This window comes from Solanum dulcamara, chromosome 6 (genome assembly GCF_947179165.1).
Source record: "Solanum dulcamara chromosome 6, daSolDulc1.2, whole genome shotgun sequence".
Taxonomy (NCBI): domain Eukaryota; kingdom Viridiplantae; phylum Streptophyta; class Magnoliopsida; order Solanales; family Solanaceae; genus Solanum; species Solanum dulcamara.
In genome coordinates this window covers 39,798,631-39,813,124 of record NC_077242.1, presented here as the reverse complement: position 1 = coordinate 39,813,124, position 14,494 = coordinate 39,798,631, and positions in this window count along the sequence as shown.

Genomic DNA, 14,494 nt, shown 5'->3' with positions numbered 1-14,494 from the left:
GATATGGTTGGGAAATTCAAATAGGGCATATATTATAGGGGAGGTGCTGTCCGATTTCCGTTAACACCCTAACTAGTTAAGGAACTAGTCGAGAAGGCAAGAGAGGGGATGAATGCTATGAATACTAGTGGGTAGATTAAGTTGATGAAAAATCTAAGGTTGTTAATACTCGCCTTATTTCCGTGTTAAATAGGTTTCGAGGACGACGACGTAAACACGACTAAGGGAAGTCCATAAGAGGTATGTGAAGCCTATCCCTTCTTTTCTTTTGGCATGTCCTAAAGCTAAGTAAATAGTGACATAACATCTAAAGTAATTCCATTCTTGAATGCTCCTTATTCAGTTCTGAATGTTAAAGCTTGTGTGATAGTTAAGTTATCTTCCTTGAATCTTTTATACACTGAGGACTTAATAAATATACAGACTCCTAGTCATAACACTATTCGAAGGCAAATACTCTGGAATTCTTAAGTGAATAGTCTTACTTTGGTATATGTCTAAGAACCTCGAGATGTAATTAATGTAGCCCCTAATGGCACTTAGAGGACGGCTAGAATGACTATACTGTTACTCGAATTCTTAGACAATAACTTAGTCCTCTTATATAGTTGAGTCTCGGTTAATGATTTAAACTGTGTTTGGTTTCTCACGACTCTACTCGTGTATACTGTAACACTTCTTCTCCGAGTCTCGGGCCAGTTATCATATTCGTGCAATTCACTGCATTATCCACCGAGCCCTTCACTAGAGGGCCGGGTACATATGTATATATATGATGATGATGTGTTGTAATAAGGTGGTGATGGCACGTGGCCTGATACTAATACTACATATATGATTCACCGGACCCCTGATGGGGCCGGCTATATTGAAAATTTGAGCATGCATGTTTTTGTGATTCAAAGAGTACTGGTACATGTTTCTGATTTGATAATTGGTTCCCCTGCTTCTCCATTTTGGATATACCTCCAGTTGTACTAGGTTACGTTTTACATAGTCAGTACATATGTCGTACTGACCCCCTTTCTTGGGGGGCTGCATTCATGCCCGCAGGTACAGATATAGGTTTTGGGAGTGCGTCAGCTTAGGATTCCATGCAGCTCAGCTGAAAGAGGCTTCATTGTATCGGGGCCTAGTTTTTGATACTGTCCACTGATGTATAAAATTGTTTTGTCCATTCGGAGATACGGCGGGGGCCCTGTCCCGCTGCATGTTGTCAGTTATTTTTTTAGAGGTCTACAGACATGTATATGTGGGTTGTATATGTCAGTTTGGTTCAGCTGGGTCTATATGATATATTGTACATGTTATTATGTTATGGCAGCCTCGTCGGCTTGCGTGCCCTGTCATGTTGTGATACAAACAAAAAGGGCTACAGGTATATGTAAATGTTATCGCCCAGTGGGGCTCTGTTACATGATATTATTTCATTTACAGTTCAACTTGACCACAGCTTATAGTTAAGTATACGGGGGGTCCAGGTTGGACCCCAATTGCGGCCTACGGGGTTGGGTCGTGATAATGTATCAGCTATTCTCATGTACCAGATTCAAATTTAAGAGGAAAGTTTATGTATCAGATTCTCATATATCAAGTAAACGCTTTACTGCTTATGATACATATACAACCTCTATCAATACAAAATGTTATATATCAACAACAATTCAGTTGAAAACTAATACAACAATCTTCAATGTATCAACCCTTAATCTGTCGAATGGTTATGTATCAGTTATTCTCATGTATCAGATTAGAATTTAAGAGGAAAGTTTATGTATCAGATTCTCATGTATCAAACTTCACTGCTTCTGATACATCTATAACCTATATCAATACAAGATGTAATGTATCAACCACAATTCAATTGAAAACTAATATAACAATCTCCAATGTATCAACCCTTAATCTTTCAAATATGTCGAATGGTTATGTATCAGCTATTCTCATGTATCAGATTCGAATTTAAGAGGAAATTTTATGTATCATATTCTCATGTACCAATCTTTACTGCTTCTGATACATCTACAACCTATATCAATATAAGGTTACAATCCTCAAAAATGTTTATTACATTACATAGCAAAAAGTATTCAAAGTTGGTGTTATTGTTACTTCTTCTTTTTGTTTGCCATTTGCTGCAACTGGGTGGTAGTGACAGCATCTCTATTTTTCCATCTCAAGTCTTTAGGCTTAAAACCAAGGTCTATGCATGTTGAACTTACATCCTTAAAATTTGAATTTGTTGGTAGAATTCTTTGACTTGAAGTCCCTAGCTATTTTTACAAAAAAAAAGAAAAATCAAAATTAGTAAGTAGGCTACACTTGTAAAGATTACTATGTAACCAAAGGAGAAAACAACATACATTGAGTATTTTGGTTCCACTTGCACTTGTGAATATGCCAAATTCAATATTACTTGATCCACCATATGATGGCTTCTTTGTCCCCCCTCTTGCAGAATCTTCTCCAGTTGCAGCTCCTCCTCTCTTTTTTTTAATAATCTCTTTTCTCCTCTGAGATAGTTGACTTGTTATTCCTCTTGTAAAAGGAATACTTGTATCCACATATGATGGTGGTTGGCTTGAGCTTGTATCATTCACCTTCTTAACTCTACTTGTATCAGTACAAACTGTTGTTGAAGAAGCATGCTTGCTTGATGTTGTTGATGCAGGTTGGCTAAATGTTGTTGGTTCAGGTTGGATGAAGTTTTTTGGTTCAGGTTGGCTACTTCCTTGTGAGATTTGACCAGTAAATTGTGAATTATGGGTAGCTGCTTCTAAACTTTGACCAGCAACCTGAATATTTAAGCACAAAATATATATTTATTAAATATTCAACAAGTGATTAAAAAAGACACAAGCAAGTAAAAATTATATTACCTTGCAATATCTCTTATTATGACCTTGTTGTTCTTATTATGGCCTTGTTGTTTACACATGGAACAAGTCTGTTTTATCCTTTTTTGGACATTTTTCCATACTTCTTTCTTGCCTCATCTTTGCCCTTTCTTCTATTTCTTGCAGGTCTGACAGGCATTGGTTTATATTCGGGAGGTTCAATCCTTGGATTGTTAGTTTCAGGCTAAATATTCATATTTGGAATTGGTTGGATGAAATGACTATAAGCCTTTAAGAAGGTATCCTTCTTATACCAATGCTCCACAAGAGGTTTAGGCTCCTGTTCTATGTGGCACAAAGCAGTAATAGTATGTTGGCATGAAATGCCTCTTAGTTGCCAAGTTCTACAACTACAAACTCTATCAGCCAAGTTCATCAGGAATGGCATTTATATCTGAGTCACTACTATGCAGATCTAACTCATTCACATCTGAAACATCCTCAGTCTCATTTACATCTAAAGCAGCCTCATTCTCCATATTTGCAACATCAACAGAGTCTGTCCATGCTAAAAGACCAACTGGAGTTAGCAATTTCTCTAACTCATCAATTTCATGGACCACATAAACAAGAAAGTCATCACCATCTATTAAGTCTTTCACATAGTCTAACAATTTAATATCAGAAGTAAATTGGAAAAATTCATTGTTAATTTTATTTTGACAGTAAAAACCCTTCACATTTGTACCCAAGGTCTTTAATATATGAAAAAAACTCGACAAGGCTAAAATGATCTTTATCAATGACAACGGCAAGTACATCTATTTCTCCTATGTAAGTAGGGTTAGAGTCTGCGATAACATGACCCCTATGATGAAAACATCTCAATATATAGTCGTCCATATCTCAAAAAGAAGACCCTAACACAAGAAAATACCCAAAAAGCCCCTTACTTTATCAGTGCAATTTCTATAAAATAAAAAAACCTAGTTACAAAATGCTAAAACAGAGTGAAAACAACCAGAACATACACCTTCTTCTTCAACAAATAAAACATGCAAACACAGAAGTAGTTGATAAAAATGTCAAAAAGACTGGATTGAAGTTCACCCTTGAAATCTCCAACACTTGATTTCAACCTTTAAACCTGGAAATTGGCAACATAAACTAACATAACAGTTAGTACTAACTAAGAATTGAATGAAAATCAAGAAAGATTGAACTTTCATATTCTTACCTAGGGTTTTGATCGATAAACTGAAGAAGATGGGTTTTTGAATTGAAGAGAAAATGGAGTTGAAGATCAACTTTTGAGCATTTAAATTTAAAGCTAATATGATGTGTCAATAAGACAGAGTTGGCATGATATAATTGGTCAACTAATCCATGTGGACGAAATTGTAATACACGCGCTTGAGTCCAACAACAGATTATTTCAAAAGTATCAAGATGACTTATTCGACCCTTATATAAGGTTTCTAAAATGAACATCTCCTGGTTTAGGTGTCTAAGTGAAAGTTGGTGCCAACTTTAATGGGTCACCGATGGATTTCGCCCATAATTAATAATTGTTACATATTTGTGGTATAATTTATCAATTAGGGGGAAGAAAAGAATGATATTGATAAGATATTTTTTTGTGCAAAAATAGATATTAAGAAAATACTTAATTAAATTTTGATTCGTTACATTATGAGCTTTGACTCTCTGAGAAGTTAACGATATATAATTTTCTATACTAAAAGATGAGTTGATAATAAATAACCATAAAAGAAATGTAAATAACTTGTATGGTTCCATTTTTTGGACATTGATCCAAATTCAAGTTGCGTATGATGAGTTGTGCTTCAACAAACATCAAAATTAATTTATTCCATGGTCTAAACTATTATCAAGTGTTAATATTTATACTTGTTAAGTTATTAAATTTTGAATTTAAATAAAATGTGATTTGAATTAGTATTGTTAGTTTGTTTCTCTTTCAATTCAAAATATTGTATTCTTTATAAATCTTTTATAAATGTCACGACCCGACCTACAGCCTAGTCGTAACACGGTGATCGAAATCTCGAAGGCTCCAACCAAGCCTCTTGTACATATCATAAGCTTACATAAGATAAAATATAAAAGCAGAAACATCATAAGAGAGTCTAAAACATGAATAGAAATCTGAAAATATTTTATGACAACATAGACTCGAACATATGTCCAACTATATGCCTCTAAACATGAGTATAGGCGGGGGCTAAGACATGTCCCTATCTCACCCTCAATATACAATGTAAACAAAAGTCTTTTGAAAAGAAAGAATTAACCAACTTGAAAATTTGTCCCTGATCAATGAGGTATCACCACAACACAGTCAGATAGAGAATGCCTACTAGTTACGTGGACGATTAGGATCTTCAACTTCAACCCTTACATTATGAGATAATATAGGCAAAAAGTATGAATTAGTACGTTGGAATGTACTAAGTATGAGGGAGTGACATGCAACGTAAATCATGGAATGCAAAGGTCAAGTAAAACGCATGATAAAATGGAATAAGTAAAGTCATGAGAAAATCATATTGACTCAAGCATTTAAAAGCATAAATTCAAAATCATAACATGCTTAAGAGATCATACATATGTGGGATAGGAACCATAACCGACAATAAGACCATGCGAGCTATAACATGGAATTCCGTTGTCTCCCCATACAATGAAGAAAAGGAGAATCTACTTGCCAAGGTAGACTCTATCCTGCTAGGCGGGTCATACATACGCTATATATGGATCCAATAACTAAGCCATGAAGGCAACCTACGGTGGCACATAGTTTATGGGAAATGAGGCTTCTACTTAAGTATTTGGTAGGTCCTCCAACTCAAGTCCATTCGGTGCTAAGTCGAATCTTACGGTATACATACATAACATAAAATCATAATTACATATATCATGGTCATGATCATAGGTTTGAAATCATAGAGTAGCTCATTTTCATAACATACTTATAATGTGAGAATTGTCCTTTTATCAATACAATCATATTTTCATAATTTATATCGTTAGGCCTTAGGTCACCACATAGGGCTATAAATCACCCTATTTCATAACTTGCATGAAATTCATACCTTGAACTTAGAGTAAAACTCAATTGCATAATCAATTGACTTTCAAAATTATGTAATTCAATTGAAAACATGCATGATCATAAATTTTATATCAGCCCATACATAATTCATATAGATAATATCCTTGGGAAGTATAATTCAAAATACTCATAATTTACATCATGAACCCTAGAGATCAAAATAGGAGAATTCATGGGAAAACTCTTCAATTCAATGCAATACCCAACAATTTATATTAAAATACACTAATGATCTTACTTCTCTTTTTTTTCCGGTTTAGAATGGAATGATCATACTTTAAATCATAATTCATGCAATAGGAATAGAGATCATAAAATCCATAGACTACCATACTTTAATTTGATAGAAAGCCTTGAGAAATTGATTGGGCTTCATGGATGAAAGAATCCATGAATCAATACCCATATACCTTAAGTGAGAACACCAAACAATTTGAAGAACTTGAGAGTTTGATGGAAAAATTGAGTAGATTACTTGAATTCTTCAATGGAAACCCTTGATAGCCTTTTTGTAGAGAGAGAAATATTTGATAGATGAATTGTAGAAGAATGAATAGAATTAGAGGTTTACGTTAATTTATAGAGTTGCATTAGGTCCTAAAATCGTCTAGGTTCATTGACTAATAATTTGGAAAAGGTCTAAAACGACCTTTAAAAAAACTAAACTTGGCCAGAAAAACTCTCCCAGGTCTGCGACGCGGACCTGTCGTGGAGGATCCTAGTATTTTGTGAATTTCTTCAAAAATCTATATTCTGATATACAAGTCCTAAAAATCCACCGAGACCATTTTCCTGTAGGTTTTGACCCCCTGATCAATATTTCGAATACGGATTTTCCAAAAAGATTAAAGATAATGCATTACTTGAGCAGCCTATTCCCAAGGCATTCTTAAGGTACTTGTAATCATTTTTGAGAGATGCTACAATATCTCCCCCTTGGGAACATCATCCTCGAATGAGATTCAACTAATATAGGTAAGACATGGAAAAGGGATTTAGAAACCCAACATGGTCATGAGGACACATTGAAAAGAAAATGCATATAACATGTAAACTTCATACTTAACATAAGACATAGTCCTTGAGAGAAATCATTTTCATGAATAATGCATACATATGAATGACATATGGAACTGAAGCGTAGAAGTTTAATCGATTTGTGCATAAGCAACTTAGTACCTTTAGGCTTGAGTGAAAGGAAAGAGATAACGATATCGCTTCATCATGTCTGATTTCGCTTCCCATGTAGCACTCTCTATTTGTTGATTCCTCCATAACACTTTGACAGATGTAACATCTTTATTTATCAGCCTCTTCACTTGCCGGTCTAAAATCTCAATCGGGACCTCCTCATAAGTTAAATTCTCTTCAATACTCATGTTCTCCCTTGGCACAATAAAATTTGAATCACCCACAAACTTTCTCAACATTGACACATGAAATAGCGGATGAACCAAAGCCAACTCAAGTGGCAAGTCTAACTCATATGCTACCTTGCCAATGCGCCTCAATATCCTATAAGGTCTTATATATCTAGGGCTCAACTTCCCTTTCTTACCAAACCACATTACCCCTTTTATAGGTGAAATCTTCAAATACACCATATCATCCATATCAAATTCAATCTCTCTTCTCATAGTGTACGAATAGGACTTTTGACGACTTTGAGCCATTTTCAATCTTTTTCTTATGAGCCTTACTTTCTCCATTGCAAAAATTACCAAATTTGGACCAATTAACGCCATCTCACCAACTTCAAACTACCCCATCAGAGACTTATATCTTCTCCCGTACAAGGCTTCAAAAGGAGCCATTTAGATGCTAGAGTGATAACTATTATTGTAGGTGAACTCAATCAATAACAAATGGTCATCCCAACTTTCTGTAAGGTCAATCACACATTCCCTTAACATATCCTCTAAGGTTAGAATTGTTCTCTCGGCTTGTCCATCGGTTTGAGGATGAAAAGCAGTACTTAGCTTGACTTTAGTGCCAAGACCTTTCTGAAATAAATTCCAAAAATATGAACTAAATTGAGTACCTCTATCCGATATAATCGACAAAAGAACACCATGAAGTTTCACAAGTTCACGAATGTACAACTTAGCATAATCTTTGGCACCATAAGAAGTTTTGACAGGTAGAAAATATGTCAATTTGGTTATTCGATCCACAATGACCCAAATAGAATCATGTTTTCTTCTAGTACAGGCAAACCCATGATTAAGTCCATATTCACATCTTCCCACTTCCATGTAGGAATTTCGATTTCTTGAGCTAGACCTCCAGGTCTTTGATGTTCAATATTCATTTGTTGGCAATTAGGACACTTAGCCACGAACTCCGCTATGTCCTTCTTTATGCCATTCCACCAATACACTTCCCTCAAGTCATGATACATCTTGGTGGATCCCGGATAAATTGAATACCAAAAACTATAGGCCTTATTAAATATCAACTCTCTTATTCCATCAATATTTGGAACACACAACCGACTTTGGTAACGTCGTACCCCATATTCTCCTAGGGAGAAAGCCTTAATAGATTTTTTGGCAATAGACTTCTTCAATTCGGCCAAAATTGGATCATTTTCTTATTTGGCCTTGACGTTTGATGTAAGAGACGATTCTGAACCATTATGTATAAGAACGCCTCCGTTATTGGAATCAACCAAACGGACACCTAAACATGCCAATCTATGGACCTCTTTGACCAATTCCCTTTTACTATCCTCAATATATGCAACACTACCTATAGACAACCGACTAAGAGCATCGTCTTCAAAATTTACCTTACCCGGATAGTAGAATATGCTCATGTCATAGTCTTTTAGGAGTTCAGGTCACCTCATTTGCCTAAGGTTCAAGTACATTTGCCTAAATACATATTGTAAGATTCTGTGGTCGGTAAACACATCAACATGCACCCCATAAAGATAATGGCACCAAATTTTCAATGCAAACACAATTGTCGCAAGTTCAAGATCATGGATTGGATAGTTTCTTTCATGTACTTTAAGTTTCCTAGATGCATAGGCTATAACCTTACCATGTTGCATCAAGACACAACTCAAACCAACACGCGAAGAATCATAATAAACAACAAACCCATTTGACCTTTCGGGCAATGTCAAAATAGGAGCTGATGTAAGATGATCTTTCAGTATTTGGAAACTTTTCTCACATTCTTCTGACCATTGGAATTTTGACTTCTTTTGTGTCACTTAGTTAAAGGCGGAGAAATAGATGAGAAACCTTCAACAAACCTTCTGTAGTATCCGGCTAACCCCAAAAAGCTTCTAATGTCTGAAGGAGATAATGGTCTAGGCCAATTCTTAACTGCCTTTATTTTCTTTGGATCTACTTTAATCCCATCACCGGACACTACATGGCCAAGAAATGCAACCTCTCTTGGCCAAAATTCGCACTTACTAAATTTAATGAATAATTATTTTTCCCTCAATGTTTGAAACACAATCCTCAAGTGACCCATATGATCTTCCTTATTTCGAGAGTAAATTAAGATATCATCCATAAACACCACTATAAACATATGCAAATATGGCTCGAAAATACAATTCATCAAATCCATGAATATAACGAGAGCATTTGTCAACCCAAACGACATTACTACAAATTCAAAATAACCATACCTTATCCGAAAAGCCATCTTGGGAATATCACACTCCCTTACCCTCAATTGATGATAATCAAAATAGAGGTCAATCTTAGAAAAGTAGTTTGCTCCCTGTAATTGATCAAACAAGTAATCTATCCTTGGGATTGGATATTTGTTCTTTATGGTAACCTTATTCAATTGTCGTTAGTCTATACACATTCGGAGTGATCCATCTTTCTTCGTAACAAATAACATGGGAGCACCTCATGGTGAAATACTTAGTCTTATAAAACTCTTATCCAACAAATCCTTCAACTGTTCATTCAACTTCTTAAGTTCCGCCGGAGCCATACGGTAAGAAGGAATAGAGATAGGTTGGGTATTAGGAAGGAGATCTATGCCAAAGTCAATCTCCCTTTCAGGAGAAATATCGGGAACATCATCGGGAAACACGTCGAAGAACTCATTAACAATAGGGACCGACTCAAGAGTAGGAGTTTTGGAATTAATGTCCCTAACTCACACCATATGATAAATTCACCCTTTGGAAATTATTTTTCGGGCCTTAATATATGAGATGAATCGACCCTTAACCACTGAATCATTACCCTTCCATTCAAGAATAGGCTTATTAGGGAAGTAAAACTTAACCACACAAGTTTTACAATATATAGATGCGTAAGCAACATGTAACCAATCCATACCAAGAATGATGTTGAATTTAGTCATATCAAGTTCAACAAGGTCACATGGAATAACTTTGTGCAAGACCTATACAGGATAATTTCTATTAGCTCTTTGGGCTAATACCGAACCACCAACGGGAGTATAAACCAAAAAAGGTTATATCAACACTTTGGGGCACACATCAAATATCATAGCAATGTAAGGAGTAACAAAAGACAAGTTGGCACTCAGATCAAGCAAACTTCTTCTCCGAGCTTTGCCCTTGATGAGAGCGTCCACTACTACTAACGGTCTTAGCATTTGACAACCCACCTTCATACGGTCCCTCTTAGAATCCCTCATCCATATTTCCTTGAGCTTTTATCCTTTAATTAGTTTCGCAAAGGTCATAAGCCGAGATATGTCCATCACTTTAACAAGTATAGTGGTGCGACATTCCTTAGCAACTAAGTCGAACATCTCCGATATGAATTTACTCATTCAAGCACATCGATCAGCAACTATTAAAGGAGCATACTTGGATAGCTTAGTAAACATGAGGGAATAGTCCCTCATTCCCATATTGCCTAGTCGAAGATTTATGAACTCCAACACTTTAGCCTCCCTTAACTCAAGAGGGAAAAGGTGATCAAGGAAAGCAAGTTTGAAAGCTTCCCATTCGACAGGACCTTCATCTACCCTCTCCAACTTCCATTGAGTGTACCATATTTGAGCAACACCCTTGATTTGGTAAGCCACCAACTCCACTTTTTATTCTGAAGTCACTCCCATAATACTCACTATCTTGTAGAACTCATCAATGAACTCTTGAGGATCCTTATTGACTTTTGAGCCATAAAACTCTGGAGGATTCATTCGTGCAAAGTTCCTTACTCTTGAGGGTGGAGTAGGAATATTAGAAGGAGCCATACCTTGATTGGTCACCACTTGGGCTAGCATAGTAATAGTGGTTCGGAACTCCACACTAGTCACTTAGTCCAGTAGAGGACCATTGTCTTAAGGAGTCAGGGGAGCTTGGGCTTCATTAGCATTATCTCCCCTTGGAAATGGTGGTCTTCTTGGAGCCATCTTTCTAAAAAATCGCAAGGAAAGATTGTTAGGGAAAAGAAGTCTTAATGTAAACTCTATAGCATGACATGGATAATGAAAGAAGTGAGAATTCCTAAATGCCTCAAAGCCTCCTACTCATACGTGTGGTACGCTTCACACCCATGAATAAGAGTCTACTTGATGTGGCATGTTGGACACCTTAGGACACTTGAAAAACCTTATTTTTTGATACCAAGTTTGTCACGACTCGACCTAGGGCCTAGTCGTAACACGGCGATTAAAACCCCAAAGGGCTCTAACCAAGCCCCTTATACATATCATAAGCATACATAATGTAAAATATAAAAGCAGAAACGTCATAAGAGACTCTAAAACATGAATATAAATTTGAAAATGTCTTATGACAACATAGACTCGAACATATGTCTAACTAGATGCCTCTACACATGAGTATGGGTAGGGGCTAAGACATGTCCCTATATCTCCCTCAATATATAATGTAAACAAAAGTGTTTTGAAGAGAAAATAATAACCAACTTGAAAATTTATCTCCGATCAATGAGGACTGACCACAACATAGTCGGATAGAGAACACCTACTAGTTATGTGGATGATTAGGATCTTCAACCTCAACCCTTACATTATGAGACAATGTATCCAAAAAGTATGCATTAGTACGTTAGAATGTACTAAGTATGAGGGCGTGACATGCAACGTAAATCATGGAATGCAAAGGTTAAGTAAAACACATGATAAGATAGAATAAGTAAAGTCATGAGAAAATCATATTGACCAAAGCATTTAAAAGCATAAATTCAAAATCATAACATACTTAAGAGATCATACATATGTGGGATAGGAACCATAACCGACAATAAGACCATACAAGCTATAACATAGAATCCTGTTATCTCCCCATACAATAAAGAAAAGGGGAATATGCTTACTAAGGTAGAATCTACCCTGCTAGATGGGTATACATATGCTATATATGGATCCAATAGCTAAGCCATAAAGTCAACCTATGGTGGCACGTAGTTTATGGGATATGAGGTTGCTACTAAGACTTTTGGTAGGGCCCCCACCTCAAGTTCATTCGGTGCTAAGTCAAATTCCATGGAATACATACATAACATAAAATCATAATTACATCTATCATGGTCATGATCATAGGTTTGAAATTATAGAGTAGCTCATTTTCATAACATACTTGTAATATGAGAATTTTTCTTTCATCATTACAATCATATTTTCATAATTCATATCTTTAGACCTTAGGTCACCACATAGGGTCATAAGTCACCTTACTTCATAACTTGCATGAAATTCATACCTTGAACTTAGAGTAAAACTCAATTGCATAATCAATTGACTTTGAAAATCATGTAATTCACTTGAAAACATGCATGATAATCTTTATATCAGCTTATACATAATTCATATAGATAATATCCTTTGGAAGTATAATTCAAAATACTCATAATTTACATCATGAACCCTAGAGATCAAAATAGGATAATTCATGGAAAAACTCTTCAATTCAATGTAAGACCCATCAATTTATATCAAAATAGACTAATGATCATACTTTAAATAATAATTCATGCAATGCAATATTTGATTGATCACAATTCTATATATTCCATTGACTATAGAAGTTCCCAGGGAATTCATTAGAGGAATGTTTCCAATAAAAATTGTTTGGGTTATTCACATTTCATTTGATGGTTAGGGGCGAATTGAAAGTTAAATAGAGATCATAAAACTCATAGAATACTATACTTTAATTTGATAGAAAATTTTGAAAAATTGATTGGGCTTCATGGATGAAAGAATCCATTAATTAATACCCACATACCTTAAGTGAGAACACCAAATAATTGGAAGAACTTGAGAGTTTGATGGAGAAATTGAGTAGATTACTTGAATTCTTCAATGGAAACCCTTGAGAGCCTTTTTGTAGAGAGAGAAATATTTAATAGATGAATTGTAGAAGAATGAATACAATTAGAGATTTAGGTCAATTTATAGAGTTGTGTTACGTCCTAAAAACGCCTAGGATCATTGACTAATAATTTGAGAAAGGTCTAAAATGCCCTTTAAAAAAACTCAACTCGTCCAGAAAAACTCTCTCAAGACCGCGATGCGGACCTATTGCGGATTTTATTGTTTCTTGATTTTTTTTGAAAATCTATCTTCCGATATACGGGTCCTAAAAATCCACCGAGACCATTTTCCTGCAGGTTTTGACCTTTTGATCAATATTTCGAACACGAATTTTCCAAAATGATTAAGAATGATGCATTATTTGAGCGGTCTATTCCCAAGGCATTCTTAAGTTACTTGTAATCATTTTTGAGGGATGTTACAATAAAAAATAAAGGGAGAAAAATAATTTAATACTCCCTCCATCCAACAATACTTGTCCACTTTTAATTTTGCATATTTTTTAAGAAATTATAAATAGAAGGATAATTTTATCATATTATAATTTGAATATAATAAATATAATATTTTGAAAAATATAATAGGAAAATGACTATAATTAATGATGAAAGTAAATTAGAAATTAAGTATAAAATTATCTCTTGATTTCATAAATTGAACAAGTATTATTTTACATCTGTTTTTAATATAATAAACTAGTAAATATGAATGGAGGAAGTAAATTTTGGCCATTTGGCAACCTTTCGAGAATGAAATAAACATGCATTTTATGGAATTATGAAAATCTGGGATTTGGTTCGTTCCCAATGTATTGGAAAAGTTCCTAGAAACATAATTAATAAACTAATTGATAAAAGAAAATTAAATTTGGAGGGGAAGGATAAAAATATCTAAATGAAAACTAGTTTATCATGTGAACAGCTATTTGGGCCATTGTGGCCAAAAATCTTTTGGCCAGAAGATTTTCCGTAGGATATAATTAGATGTATCTAAGGGTGTGTTTGGTACGAAGGAAAATGTTTTCATGAAAAATATTTTTTTAGAAAATATTTTTTGGAAAATAAGTTGGTTTCTAATTTATTTTTTTATATTTAGTTGGTGAGTAACAAATATTTTTCAAAAAATATTTCTATTGTTTGGTTAGTAAATGAAAATATTTTTTAGAAAATATCATTTATTTTTTGATACAGAGTAGAATTTTTGTTTTAGGAAAATAATT